The following is a 15,771-nucleotide window of genomic DNA, read 5'->3' on the forward strand; positions in this document are numbered from 1 at the left end:
CACACATAGTAATAAAACATAATTGGGGGACGGTTTATTCCCTTCCAAACATTGACTATCCATTCAGGTTATCTCTTACACCCAAATTGTATTTTGGCAGCTCATATTTCTCTAGACGCAGTGAGCTGCCAAAATACAATTTGGATGTGAGAGACTAACATAAACGGATCATGCCCTGAAATGGTCTATAAAAAATATTTTTTTAGAGTCATTTTTCGTACACTTGAAATAGAAATATATATTTCACTTAGGAATCAGTGTTATTTTAGTATAATTGATATATTATTTGTTTTTGTTAATATTTTTAATTAGATTTTTTTTTTGTTTTACTTTAATTTTAGTCAAAGTTTTAGTAATTTTATTGCACATTTTTGTCATTTTTATTATTTTTTTATATAAAACATTTAATATCTCTATGTAGTTTATATTTTTTTAATTAATTTATTGCTTTTAGGTTATTTAATTTGTTATTTTAGTACCCTAAGTTAAACTAAACAAAAATGAGAAATGTTGCCTTGGCATCTAGCCGAAATAATTTAAGATTTTAATTATTTAATTTCATTTCAGTCATTTTTTTCAGGTGGTGCATTTTTATGGTTTCAGTTTAATGTAATATTGAGTCTAGCTATCTTTGTTGTTTATATTATGTAAGTGAAGGTGCAGTGAGCAATGTTGTATATACGTACCTACAGTACTACGTTACGGATGTGACATATACTGAGGCTGTCACTGTTCTCTTCCTGTGTGCTGTAATTCCCTTAGCTCTGCTCGTCTGGATACAAGAATAGCTACAACAAAGCCCAGAGCGCTGTAATCAGGTTTCAGGAGAATCTAATGATGCAGAACCACAATCAAACGTTAAAAACCCCTGTGGTACCTTCACAGCCCCTCTTTACTCTCTGTCTCTCTTTCTCTATGTCTCCGTTTCCCCTGGTTGCTCATTATTTCTTCCTTCTTAAGCTCTTTATGTCTTGCTGCTTTTGTCCCCAGGGCCTTTTCATACTCCCCTGTGCACAGTTTATATGTTTATTATCAATGTTTTGCATTGATTAGGACCTTCATGTATATATTCACATATTTGAATTTGTGTAAAATTCGGAGGTGGTAGTGTCAGGATCCTTTCATGTTAATGTAAACTGTCATCACACCTACACCTGTCAATTAATTCCATAATTATTTATGAATATTTATAGTCTATAGGTGTAAATAACTTCTAAGCATGCTATCCATGTGTTTGAGAATGTCTACAGCAGCAAGTATAACATATGGATTATGTTTCTAATAGATGTGTCTTATATGACTCTTCTGTAACTGTTTCTGTTATATGTCTCTTGTATAGAGCATCTGCTCCAATAGCCCCTCTGAAAGTGTGCTTTGATTGCTCTCATTAGATGAAATCCATCTTAGACACATTCGCTGGGCTTCTCAAAACAAAGTGTCCACTAGAGATGTGGTAGAAAATTGATGCTGCAGTTGACTAGAAGCGTTCATGTTGGCTCAAGTGGCTCATCTTGAAGACTTGAAGAAGTAAAATATAATGCATGTTGCCTCGACTGCGTAAGAAAGAACAATCCCAGTTGGATCATAGGACTAAAATAGTGTGACATACTTGTTCAGTAAAGTCACAGAAAGACCCAAATCTTATATTCGAGTGTTCCTTCAATTATGGACACTTTTGGCCCAGTCAAAATTAAATGCCCTCTAATAAATATTCTGTCATTCTTTTCCTCCCATTTTGTTTTGAACAAATTACATTTCCATCATCAAATATTAAAAGTTCAGGCTGGATTTTAAGTTTTTAAGTTTGAAACGGTTTTATTTTAAACTAGCATTTTAGATCTCAAATACACAATTCAATAATATTTTTTACCCTTATTTCACAAAATTACAGTTTTGATATGACTCAAAATGAAAATATTCTGTTCGCAAGGGATATTTCCCTTGAGTTTTCCTTTCTTCACACATTTCATATTTCTCATACCATATTTTCTTGAAGTCTCACATTTCATCATATTCTTGCTCTTCACCAGCACTGGAGGGTCCTTGGATAACAAATGCAAATAAAACCTTTATTAGTAGCAAAATTCTAGGTCATATCAGACCAGAACTGAGGGACAGTCATAATTTGTTTAAAAAATAATAATTTTAACACAATAAATGCTATGAGTTTCTATTATGATTCTACATGCAATAATTATATATTTCTTAAAGGGATAGTTCACCCAAAAATGAAAATTCTGTCATTAATTACTCACCCTCATGTCGTTCCAAACCTGTAAGACCTCCGTTCATCTTCGGAACAGATCTTCGGTTTTCGTTCAAATCAAAGCGTAAACGACGTAAACAACATATCCGCGTGGCACAGCTGACACAAAACAGCATACGCAATTTACGTTCAGTGGATACTCTTCAAAATGGCGCTAGGGTGATGCGGAGGAGACGCATTGTTGAATAAAGTCGTTATTTGTTTTTCTTTTGCGCTCAAAAAGTATTCTCGTAGCTTCGTAAAATTACGTTTGAACCCCTGATGTCACATGGATTATTTTACCGATGTCCTTGCTACCTTTCTGGACCTTGATTGTGTAAGGATCCTTGCTGTCTATGGGAGGGTCAGAGAGCTTACTGAAACCACGCCTTCTTTCTTTGCATGAACATTTGGAAAAATTACGCAAATATTCCCACATAGTGACGTAGATATGTGGAGGTGTGTTAGAACGAGCCGTTTTAGGGGGGCGTGGCAGAGTCTTAACTTTGATAAAGAATATCTCTTTGGATTTGAGACTTTAGTCTTTGCAACTTCAGGGATCTTATCTATGCACAATCAGCTTGTAATACTCCAAAGAGAAAGGAAAACTTGAAATCGCATCATATGACCCCTTTAATTTGTGTTCCGAAGATGAACGGAGGTCTTACGGGTTTGGAAGAACATGAGGGTGAGTAATTAATGACAGAATTTAAATTTTTGGGTGAACTATCCTTTTAAGATCAGACTGAAACAAGATTTGTTTTAATGTGATCTAACAAAAATCAAAAAGTTAAAATTGGTTTGTTTTAATAAATTCAACCCCTGCATGGGACGTAAAAGTGCCTTTAGTTATAGAAACACTAATTTCCTTCTGGAAAGTTCTTCAGTCTAATACATCACTGCCTGCTATGACAACACAAGATTATAATTATGTAGAGACTTCCAGTCACGCTTCAGACAAAAAGACAACGACAAGCTGTTAGACTTTTCCTGTCCGTCTTGACAGAAGCATTGTGTTTGGTTAATCGTTGTCTTTCTTTCTCCTCTGCCTACTTACAGACCCACTTCCTCTCTGTGTTTCTCATACAGCAGTCATGCACTCTGCCCCAGCCATTATTTACTGATTTGATCTATTTCTGTAACAATACACAAACTGAATCTACAGAAAAGTGTTTTGACACTTGACACTTTAAAATGACTGTCAGCTTACAACTACATAAATATCAAATCAGATGCCGTTTATTTTAAGGAAAGATAGCTTAAGCACACTTTTCCAACAAAAAGTTTTGTGGTTGGGATATGATTCCTCTACAGTTTCGGGTGGCCACACAACATGTCCATTGTAAATTAGATGAACTTGTGGTTATTCTGCTAGGGCACCTGTGAATTTGAGCAAAACTGATTTCAAAGTATGCATCCACTAAAAATCATATTGAGAACAAAAAGTAACTCAGTTTGTTATAGAAGTTACACTTTATTTTGATAGTTCACTTTAGAAGTTCTACTAGCTAGTCATCTAACTCTTATTTAAGTATTAGTGGACTGTTAGGGTTAGTAGAATAAGTTGAGATGTACTTGCAAAGTTACTTATAGTCAGTATAATGTCTGTTGAGGACCATCCAAATAAAATGTTAGCCGATATTAAGCAAACAGTCATAATAATACTTTAATGACTTGTAGTTCCAATGTTACTTAGTAGAATGTCTGAAGTGGACTATCAAAACAAAGTGTTACCACTGTAGATGCCACTTATTTCGATATTGAATATTATACCTTTTTAAAGTATTCTTAGGCATCCAAATAGTTTTTGAGGCCAGAGTAAATCAAACTGTAAAGGTACAGAATTATACATAGAAGTATACAGTAAGTTGAATGTAAACATAATACACTGAATGTGTCATAATACTAAAATACACACAGGTTTCTTTAAGTGTGTGTGTGATGACATCAACCAAGGCAAAAAAAAAGCAGCCTATAGTGGCGCTTCATTCAGACGCTTTGTGTTCAAATGCCTGATGCGACTTTGATTTCATTTGAAAAGCTTTTTCTTTTCCACATAGCGTACTGTGGTTTGTGTCACCATTGTACGCCACGCTGCGAATAATACAATCATGAAAAGACCTCCATGTGATTCAGTGTGAATAAAGGAGGCTAGAAAGTGTTCATCTGACTCTCTCAGATCTTTGTACAGGGCGAGACGGATTATTAATTATGCGTTGCGAAGTGCAAAGTGTGTCTCTGGTACACTAAGAAGCCGAACGTCACTGATGTTTTTGTAAAGCATTTCTTGTAAAGTCTGTGTCACTGCGCTGTGGTTCTCATCAATAGAATTTTTTATCATAATATAACAAAAATATTCATATTCTCAAGCTGTTCTATTTAAAATGCAAAACTGCATATGGGATGTCTTTGTGTTTTTACTGCAATTTAATGATATACTCAATTATTACATGCAGCCTATTATAATTATAGATATGCGTTATATCTACAGATACATACATTTGTCTATACCTACACCTATATCTATATTTATCATTTTTACCTCATCTAAATCTCTATAGGTTGTGTGTGTGTGTGTGTGTATATTAGGGCTGTCAGTTGATTAAAATTTTTAATCTATTTAATTACATGATGTGGCGATTAATTAATCGCAAATTACATTTGGCTGTGAAAATACCCCGAAAAGATCATTTAAAGCTATTTTTGTGTTAAATGAGAAAATATCAAGTAGACACAAATAGTAGCTTTAGAAAGAAATATTTTATTTGATTCAACATAAAATTTAATACACATAAACGTTTAGGCTACAACAGCCAAACATAAACTATGGAACATAAAAGAAGATCATTTGAAAAACTTTTTTTCTTTCGTTCATGCAATGAAAGTCGTTGGTAACAAAAACAGTTACCAAATTCCTTTATGAGTAATTAATTCACTTGATTTGTTCAAACGGATGATTCATTCAGTAAACTCGGAGATGCACAACAGTTCTGTTGTGGCTTTATAGGTAATATTTTTGTTGGCAAAACTGAGCAAAAACAGACAATATTGTGTTTAAAATATAACACAATATTAACTTATTAATTACTTAACTGTTGTATAAAATCACATTTGCAGTTATATTCGGGATAAACAGCACTCATGTGATATTGCTCTCCCTGCTCGTGTGATATCGCTTATCATGTGATGATGCAGATTCGGCATTATGATTGGTCAGATCACCTGTCAGTCAAGCTCTTTGCAAAGGGTCAATTGGGTGGATCTTATACCTTATCATAGCTATCTATATTTACATTTATCTATATCTTTATCTAGGCACCCAAAGTGTACTTGTCTACGTCTCTATCTATGGACACCTAACTATATCTACATCTACGCATCTAAATCTCACTAAGCTATATGTATATCTATAGGCACCCATATATATGTCTACATCTGTATCTACATCTATATCTACACCTACATCCATGTGTAGCAAACTCTTCACTCCTTGAGTTCTCTTTGCAGCTGTTGCATAACTGTGACCCACATCTTTCAGTTATTTTCTCACTTGTCTGTTTCCTCTGTCTTTGATCATCCACAGTGTCGGCCTTCATTTCTCTCTTAATAAATCCCTCAAAGTCTTGCTCTCTGCGATTCGCTCTTTCTGTTTTTCTCTCAGGCACATCACTTCTCTCTTGCTCTCTCTCACATGTGCCTTTTGAGATTACAGTTCTTCCTAACTCTTCCTGCCTCGTTCCTTTGCTCTTTTTCTGTTTTTTTTTTTTTGTCTGTTGGTGACATCCTCACTTTCCTCCTCTACCGTGCTGTTTTCCTCTCTCTCACGCCTTCTTTTCTTCCTCACCTTTTTTTCTGCACTGACTCTTTGTCAGACTCAAAGAGATGGATGCAAGTGTTAGTTTGCTCACTGCCTTCTGTGTGTGTGATCGGTGTGTGGGCAAGTGTTCTGAGGGCAAAATGTGTAAAGTTTGTGTGTTTGTGTACAGACACAGCTACAGTAGAACTCTCTGACCCTGCATTGTGGAAATGTGCTTGTGTGATACTCAGCTTGGACCGTACTCATGTGTCTCTCCATGAATGTGACAATGTGATCATAGCACTATCAAATAGAGGTGTCATTTCCTGGTTTTTATACAACAGCTTGTTCCAGTCCTCTGATTTGATTGGCCAAGCCATTTTCTAAATGTCATATCAGAGACTTTTAAGGAGGAGGAGACGAACCACACATAGAAAAATGATTGGAGATTAAAACGTTCCTGCTTTAAATCACCCACATGCAATTACTGGAAAATAAAGTATTGATTGATATTGATCAAAGTAAATTTGAGCTAAAGTAGCTGCAGTTATTAGCTAAATATTGCAACATAAGCTTACCCTTTGGCTTTGAGGATTTTCTGACTATTAATAGTGCCTTCACGTGCTATCAGAATTGGACATATAAGGCCTCTCTAAGGCTGTTTATGTCCAATTTCCGTCTAGGAAGCTTGTATTTACTTTAATTCTGATAGAACGTGAAGGCAGCATTAGTATCAGAGCTGTCCAGGGGCATCAAAAAAAATGGCCGCCAAATGACTTGGCACAAAGGGACTTTATAACATTTAGTTAAACCTATCACTGTCATGTGGTTTTGCCTGGAAAAGTCAGAATTTCTGTGTTTTTGTTTCTTGCTCTAAGATTGCAGTGGGACTTGGAAAACCCAGGCAACGACGTGCAAAGCTTGATGATTTTGCTTTGGAACTATTTGCATTGGTGGGAAAAAAAATGCAAATAATTATTCCACCAAATTTGATCTGAAACGATAGGTACTTGATATTAACTTGTGGTTTATTGGACTGTTGTATAAGGCTGTGTCTGAAAGCTGAAAAATGCTGCGTCCGCAGGCAGCACACGGAGGTAGGAAGCCAGCAAGGCACATCCAAATTCAATGATCATTTCACATCCTGTGCTCTGAGATACTTTCTTCTGATTAATTTTTGAAGGCAGCGTAGATTATATTCTTCGCTGTCTATGATATCCACTATCCTGTGCGATTCCATAACAGTTGAACATAACTAAAACAATGGCATCTGAAAGTTGCAGTTGCCATTCAGTTTGTGTATAAATATTGCCACTTTTTTCAACTTTATACTTAATTTCTTGCGAGAAATTAGTATAGTAGTTATTCAGTATTTGTGTGGTTATGAGCAAAGTTCTCTCTGTTGAGTTATAGATCATTATACAGTTATGCAGCCTCAGAAGCCCGTCTGAAATCAGTTTCAGGAGGTACCTTCAAGCTCAAGCACTGCCTGAGAAGTCACTGGCTAAAGGCTGTGACACACCAAGCTGACGGTCAGCTGTTGGCCAATGCCAGACAGTCGTTGACCGACTGTTGGCTTGGCTTTTGCAGTGAATTGGTTTTGGGCAGATTGTGTGACAGATCCCTCTGACTGGCTGTTCAGCTTAGCAGATGTCATGGCAGAGAAGAGTCAGGATCCAAGCGCAAGTGCAAATATAAAGGTTTATTTAGTAACCACAATAAAGGAGACACAAGGTGATCAATCCTCGGGGTCTCGGTCAAGATCAGAGCTCCTCTCGAGAAGAGTTCCTCCCAAAGCGCTGGCCAAATACCCTGACTGTGCGTGAGCTGAAAACAGAGAACTGACAGGGAGACAGGACATGAGAATAACGAACCGACAAACACACATTGAACAAAGCGTCCTATAACGGGGGAGGAACCGGGACTGGCGGATCAATGGCTGAATGAAAAACAGGCTTAATTTTGGATACGTGAAACGCCGGATTAATTCTCCTGTACGCTGGAGGAAGTTTGAGGCGGACTGCCACCGGACTAATAATCTTGGTGACAGTAAACGGGCCAATGAATTTGGGAGCAAGCTTATTACAGACGGTACGGAGAGGAATATTCTTAGATGAAAGCCACACTTTTTGACCAACGACGTAGACGGGAGGCTTTGACCGGTGGCGATCGGCCTGGGCCTTGGTGCGCGACCCCACCCGGAGGATGGCTTCTCTAGCCCTCTTCCAGGTGTGGTGGCACCTCTGGACAAAGGCGTGGGCAGAGGGGACCTGGGGGAACGCTGGGATAGTACCCCACCAACTCCCACCTCTGACGTGTCAACCTCCACCACAAACTGTCTGGAAGGATCAGGGGCTATGAGGATGGGAGCTGAAACGAAGCAGCCTCTCAGTTTGGAAAATGCAGCTTCTGCTGCACTAGACCACCTGAACACAGTCTTGGTGGAGGTTAAGGCCATCAAAGGTGCAGCTAGCTGGCTGAAATTGCGAATAAAACGCCGGTAGAAATTGGCAAAGCCCAGAAACCTCTGCAGGGCCTTGCGGGAATCTGGGGTTGGCCAATTCACCACAGCCTGAACTTTCTCGGAATCCATGCGCACCCCCTCGGCCGAGATGATGTATCCCAAAAAAGGAACAGACTGTGCATGGAAAGCGCATTTCTCCGCCTTGACGAAAAGCCCATTCTCTAACAGCCTCTGAAGCACTCATCTGAACATGTTCCTGGAGAGAACGAGAAAATATCAGTATGTCATCCAGGTAAACATAAATGAACTGATCTAGCATATCTCTCAGAACATCGTTAACGAGTGCCTGGAAAACCGCGGGAGCATTGGAAAGGCCAAAGGGAAGAACAAGATATTCAAAGTGCCCCCTGGGGGTATTAAAAGCGGTTTTCCATTCATCCCCCTCTCTCATGCGAACTAAATGATAAGCGTTGCGGAGATCTAATTTCGTGAAAAATGACGCCCCCTGCAGACGCTCGAAAGCCGACGACATCAACGGTAAAGGGTAAGTATTCTTCACCGTGATGTCGTTTAAGCCCCGATAATCAATACAGGGAGGAAGAGAGCCGTCCCTCTTTTTCACGAAAAAGAACCCCGCACCGGCCGGAGATGAAGAGGATGTTGAGTGCAAGCATAGAGATGGGCTGTGAAAGCTCCACTATGGGTATCTGAAGGGACCGAGCGAAACCAATGTCTAAAAATTCCCCTCTGCTCCAGAGTCCACTAAAGCCTCACAGTCATGATTAAAAGACCGAATTACCAGCCTCACAGAAAGATGAGTGCTCGAACAAGAGGATTTGTGTCCTTTGATGGCACCCGTCAGTAACCTCCTACCTACTGGCAGGCGTTGTCTTTTACTGGACACTGTGCTGCGATGTGTCCGGTGGCGCCACAGTATAAACACAATCCCTCTCTCTTACGTCTCTGCTTCTCCTGTTGTGAGAGTCGGAACCTTCCCACCTGCATGGGCTCGGGCTCTGGAAGAGAGAAAACAGTTTTACTGGTGAGTGAAGGCAATTGAGTCTGTGAAGAGAACGGCGGTTCTCGGAGTTGTCATTGAGCCCGCCTCCGCAATCGGGTGTCCACCCGAATGGCTAGAGCTATGAGTTCGTCCACCCCGGTCGGTAACTCCGATGAATCTATCTCGTCCTTAATTTTATCAGAAAGTCCAAACAGAAACATGTCCCACTGTGCCTCTGCATTCCACCCACACTCTGCAGCCAATGTGCGAAACTCGATTGAATAGTCAGTGACCGTGCTCTGTCCTTGACGTAACTCGGCGAGAAGTCGTGCTGCTTCTCTGCCCGAAGCAGCATGATCAAAAACCTTCCGTAGCTCCTCGGAGAATGCCTGAAAAGACGAGCAACAAGGCAGTCTCCGTTCCCACACGGTGGTTCCCCAGTTAGCCGCTCGTCCCGAGAGCAACGTTATGACAAACGCCACTTTAGCCTCTTCAGTGGGAAACGAAGATGGTTGGAGGGAAATGTAGAGTGAACATTTGGCCAGAAAAGAACGACATAACTGGGGTTCCCCGGAATAAAAGGCTGGAGGTGGTAGCCGAGGTTCATGGGTGCGGACAATCGGACCCACCGAAACCGGTGGATGAAGCATGGCTGGTTGCTGACCTGAAGCCGTCTCTGCCTTCAGATGCTGGATCTGGGTGGTAAGCTCAGACAGCTGACTCACCAGGGCCTGGACGGCCCGCCCCGTGGCCATCATCTGATCCTCCTGATGCTCCATGCGAATGTTAGTCTTGGCCAAAAAGTCCCTGAGTTCTGCCGTATTCGCTGGATCCATGAGTATGGTTGGTTCGTTCTGTCACGGCAGAGAAGAGTCAGGATCCAAGCGCAAGTGCAAATATAAAGGTTTATTTAGTAACCACAATAACGGAGAAACAAGGTGATCAATCCTCGGGGTCTCGGTCAAGATCAGAGCTCCTCTCGAGAAGCGTTCCTCCCAAAGCGCTGGCCAAACCAAGGCGAGGGCTGAAGATCCGTACCCTGACTGTGCGTGAGCTGAAAACAGAGAACTGACAGGGAGACAGGACATGAGAATAACGAACCGACAAACACACATTGAACAAAGCGTCCTATAAAGGAATCGCTAATGAGTTGCAGCTGGCGCGCTCTGATAGAGCGCCAGCTGCAACCACTAACGAATGACGTAACACACATACACCCACATGACAAGACGCAAAAGGACCGCACGGACCCATGAACCGTGACAGCAGATGAGTGCATATGAAGAAAAAAGTGAAAGTAAAGAAAGCAAGCAAACAGCAAAGTCAAGGGGTCACATACAGTACAGATGGCTCTTCGAATTTTACATCTTCATCTTACCTGGGCATTCCAACATGCAATACGCAATATTTTCATAATGACATGGCTGCCTGGGATGAAGAAAGTTAAGACCGACTGATCAACAAGATCATACATAAACAACTAGTATAGATGTACAGAACATACATGCTATTTGTCCGTTGTCTGTAGTTTTTTTGATGTCGGTTTGGTGTGTCTGGCCTTTAGCCAATGATTCCTCAGCAGCAAGGCAACAAGTCAGCTGACTAAGCTTTCAGATTCAGCCTAAACCTCTGAAAACACCTCTTCCATGAGCACACAATGACTAGCTAGCACTTTTGCACAACCTTTTTGCTTACACTTCTACTACCTGGTGCTTGCAGGAATTTGGCATTGTAGTAAAAGTCTTGCTCTTATTTTGTTACCTTCTGGTTTATTTCTTTTGCTTGCATTTCAGATTTGTTGCTTTGGATAAAAGCATTTTCTAAATGAATAAATGTAAAACCACATTTGCGATCATACTATATGCACTGAAAAAAATGATACTACATTTTTTAAAGGGGTCATATGATGCTTTTTAAAAGATCATTATTTTGTTTTTTTGGTGTAACAGAATATGTTGACATGCTTTAATGCTCAAAAAACACATTATTTTTCAAATACTGTACATTATTGTAGGTCCTCTATGCCCCGCCTCTCTCAAACGCTTTGTTTTCTACAAAGTCCCTCCTTCCGACAAGCGCAGTCTGCTCTGATTGGCCAGCTGACCCAGTGCATTTGCATTACGCAAATATTTCCACATAGTGATGTAGATATGTGGGGGCATGTTAGAACGAGGCGTTTTAGAGGGGCGTGGCAGAGTCTTAACTTTGATAAAGAATATCTCTTTGGTTTTGAGACTTTAGTCTTTGCAACTTCAGGGATCTTATCTATGCACAATCAGCTTGTAACACTCCAAAGAGAAAGGAAAACTTGAAATCGCATCATATGACCCCTTTAAGGTAAGTGTTTGCAAACAATTTATTTTAGCTACATTTAAATAAAAAATGTTGAACGTTAGTCAACTAAATTTGTTTATTAAAAAGTAGCTAAAATAAATTGATTGCAACCACTTACCTTAAAAAAATGTTGTAAATTCAAGGAATAATTTTTTTTTCAGTGTGGTTATTATCATTAACTAAAACTAAAATGATAAAAAAAAAAAAAAAACATTTTCACTACTTAAATTATTCTTAATTAAAATATATAAAAATAAACGTTAACTGAAATAAAATTACATTAAAACCTTATTTTGTTTCAGCTAGATTAGTTTAACTTAAGTACTAAAATAACGAAAACTAAAACTAATAAATAAAAGTAATACAAATATATATTTAAAAAAGATCAAAATAACAAGATTACTAAAACTTTAACTAAAATCAAAGTGAAAACAAAAAATAAATAAATAAAAAAGTACAATAGTATATTAATAATACTAAAATAACACTTAAGTGAAATGACAACCTTGCTCATATCTTCCAGTTATCCTCATGCCACGTTTTCTCATGTTTTCATTTCCAACAGATTAAAGCTTCATATAGATATTTGTCCAAATAAAGATTATGAATACTACAGTATATATCTTCCTCTTTCCACTTTTACACCTATCTAACACTAACTCATATTCTCCTGCTAAAAATACCGTCTTCACTTATGGCTCTTCCCCCAGATTCCTCAGACTTGCCCCAGCATCCCAACGCAGTTTCTGGCCTCTCAGCCTCATGCACTCATTCACACACACACTCTCACCCCTCTCTGCTCTTTATTTTTAACCCAGTCAATCAGACACCGCTCACCAATGACGCAGATCCACATGCAGCACTGACACCATCAGCCAGAATGAGAGAAAGAGAGAGGGAGGCTGGCAAAACAGGGACAAGCTGTGGCAAAGAGAGGAGACGGAGGGAGAACAAAGTGCCAGATAAAAATCTAAGATGAAAATCCTTGAAATTTACAACTGAATGACAAGTGCATTGTTAAAATATTTTGTCAGGTAACATCTAAATCAATTGGTTTTATTCAAATTATGATCTAGTATCGCTGAATCAACCACCAAAAAAGTCCCTGTTAAGAGTCAGATCAGGTAGAAACGGCTCCTCAAGGTAACACCTGTACATTTTCACCTGTTTTATACAGTGTACAGTGTGTAAGATAAATATGCATCTTTGTAGGTGTCTTCACCCTTTGCCTATCTTCCACTATCTCTCTGCCACTTTCTCTCTAACTCTCTCTATCTTACTGATAGGTTCACACCCACTCGTTTGTTAAACACTGAGACAAATAGCTTACATCACTCTCGGCGGAAATACTTTTTTAGGAAGTTCCAGAAAAAGAAGTGCTTCTCCCCCGGCTAACTCACAACACGGCCGTGACGCAAGAAAGAGACCTGCCGCGCACACACACACACACACACACACACCGCTCTAGCAGGCTCTGTGTATGCTTGTGCTTCAGAAGCAGAGAGATTAAACGGCAAAGGACTCTGTAGATTTCTGTGTGTGTGTTTAAATGGAATACAGAAAATCCATTAGTGAAAGAGGATATTGCACTGTAAAAGGGTTTTCTCAGGCAACCTAATGTGCTTATCTAATTTAACTGATCACTAATATGATTTTAAATAATTAAACTATATTAGGTTACACTAATGAAGCCTTTTTCAAAGTCAGATTAGGTAGAAATAGATCTTTAAGGTCACAACTGCACATTTGCACTGTATGTGTGTGTAGACATGAAGCCATGCTGTTGTTGACGTCATCATGAAGTATTTCTCGAATGTTGTGAATAGGAAGCAACTACAATTATTTCAAAGTGCAGAAAAATGTGTGAAATGAGCAAAAGAATAAGAAAGCTAAGCGGACTGACAAAACACAATTGTTAGTACCTTCTTGTGGTGGTTGTGTGGTACTACAAGAGTGAGATTCAATGACCTCAGAATCCCACTGAGTCTGTCTTCCCTCTAAATCATTCCAGCCTGTGTCTCGAATCATGCTCTTCTCTTCATTACCTCTCCGAGTGTGAGGATGAGAAAAGTGTGAGAGACGGGATGATCACACACTTAGGATGTGGAGTTACTAGATTTCCCAAGGTGCTTGGAGTGTGTGTGTGTGTCTGTGTGTGTGTGTGTTTACGTGAGTGAGGCCTGACGTCAGTGAAAAGGCTGGTGCTGGGATGAATCTTAATTGTGTCTGTGTATGTGTTTTGGCCTTATGTGGGAAGCATGACATCAATTTCAAACAAATTATTAATTCATTCAGGAAGGTTTAGAAATATGCTATGTTAGGATAATATATATTCATGCATGTGCATGAAGAAATTGGTCAGGTGTTATATGAACCCACAATCATTCTGTTTATGATGACAGAAGCCTATATCTGTCTTATTTAGCATATTTATTATTTTTTTAAATGCAATGAAATCCAATAGAACTGACAGACAAAGCAAATGCTGCTTTATATTCAGTGCACAGGCAAGCACATGCTCCAAAACTGTTAACTATCAGCTTGTGTAATTATTATGCAATCTTAGTTTAGTATATTTGACAGCTCACTCGGAATCTTCATTTTAAATGAGTAATCCTAGACTATTGCTGTATTTAAACAGTTTCATATCATATTTTTTGATTGTAGTGCATTCATGCTAATGTATGCTGTAACTTAGTCTTTTAGTATTTTTTTTTCTTCACCAAAGCAGGCAAAATTTAGTTTTTATGATCATATTCTCTCTGACTCTTTGGCTTAAACAGGCTATTTTATTTTTATTTAATATTTTTATGAAATATTTTAGAATTAGATTTTTTTTCTTTGATGGCTATACCTTTAATACTTATAGTATATGCAACAAAAATATAAATTATTCCATTTTAAATGATTTAGGTGCCTTTCAAATCATTGGGCTAATATGTATTCTTTAGGTACTTTTTAAGTATTCTGTCTTGCACACGACAACGTAGCTAAAGATACACAGTGTGCATTATGTGCTTTTTTTCTAATTATTAGTGATTTAAACGCGTTACCACATTTTGTTTGTTCAGTATTGTTTATTATTAAGGTCAGTTATTGGATTGCATTTATGCCGCCTTTAAAAATACTGTTAAAAAGGTATTATTTACTTAAATTCTTCAAAACCATTATACAACCCATTTGCCAGGAAATACACAATGCGAAAATTTTTACAAAAATGTGTGGCTGAGTTTAATTCATTTATTTACTTTTTGTTGGTATGAGTAGGAATTTGCAAATGTACTAATTGCTGTAGGTGTTTCAGTGTTATTTCAGTATCATTAATATACTATTATAGCTTTTATTATTATTTTGCAGTTAGTTTTTAGTATTATCTTGTGTTTTCATTTTAATTTTAGTTAAATTTCATAAATTTTGTTGTGTTTTTGTCATTTTTAGTATTATTTAAAAAATATTTTTATTTATTTTATTTCAGTTTTGGTTTTTAGTTATTTTAGTACATCAAGTTGTACTAAATGAAAATGAGAAATGTAGCGTCTGGACCAATCAAACACACAATTTTTCATTTGATTTAACAAATCAGTTATTCATTAGATTAACAAATCGTCACAGTCCCCTCACCCAATAAACTGGATGCCAGGATGTCTGCAACGACACCAGGCCCCCCGGGTTACCATGGCAACCCTGACACCAGATACATTTACGACCTAATGGAATGTAAGTAGGGAAAATCACTGCATTTTTCTTAAGGAAGAGACACAATGCACAGTAGAAATGGACTTTTCTACTAATTAATTCATAGGAAAACCTTTCTTTGAATGAACACACATATCCTTCAGGTCATTGTGTATATTATTGCTGTCTTGTATATTATCTGTTGTATTGTAGACTATTTTATGCATGCTTATGATAGAACCACTCATTCATGTAAC

This window comes from Sinocyclocheilus anshuiensis, unplaced genomic scaffold (genome assembly GCF_001515605.1).
Source record: "Sinocyclocheilus anshuiensis isolate Anshui unplaced genomic scaffold, SAMN03320099.WGS_v1.1 scaffold331, whole genome shotgun sequence".
NCBI lineage: Eukaryota > Metazoa > Chordata > Actinopteri > Cypriniformes > Cyprinidae > Sinocyclocheilus > Sinocyclocheilus anshuiensis.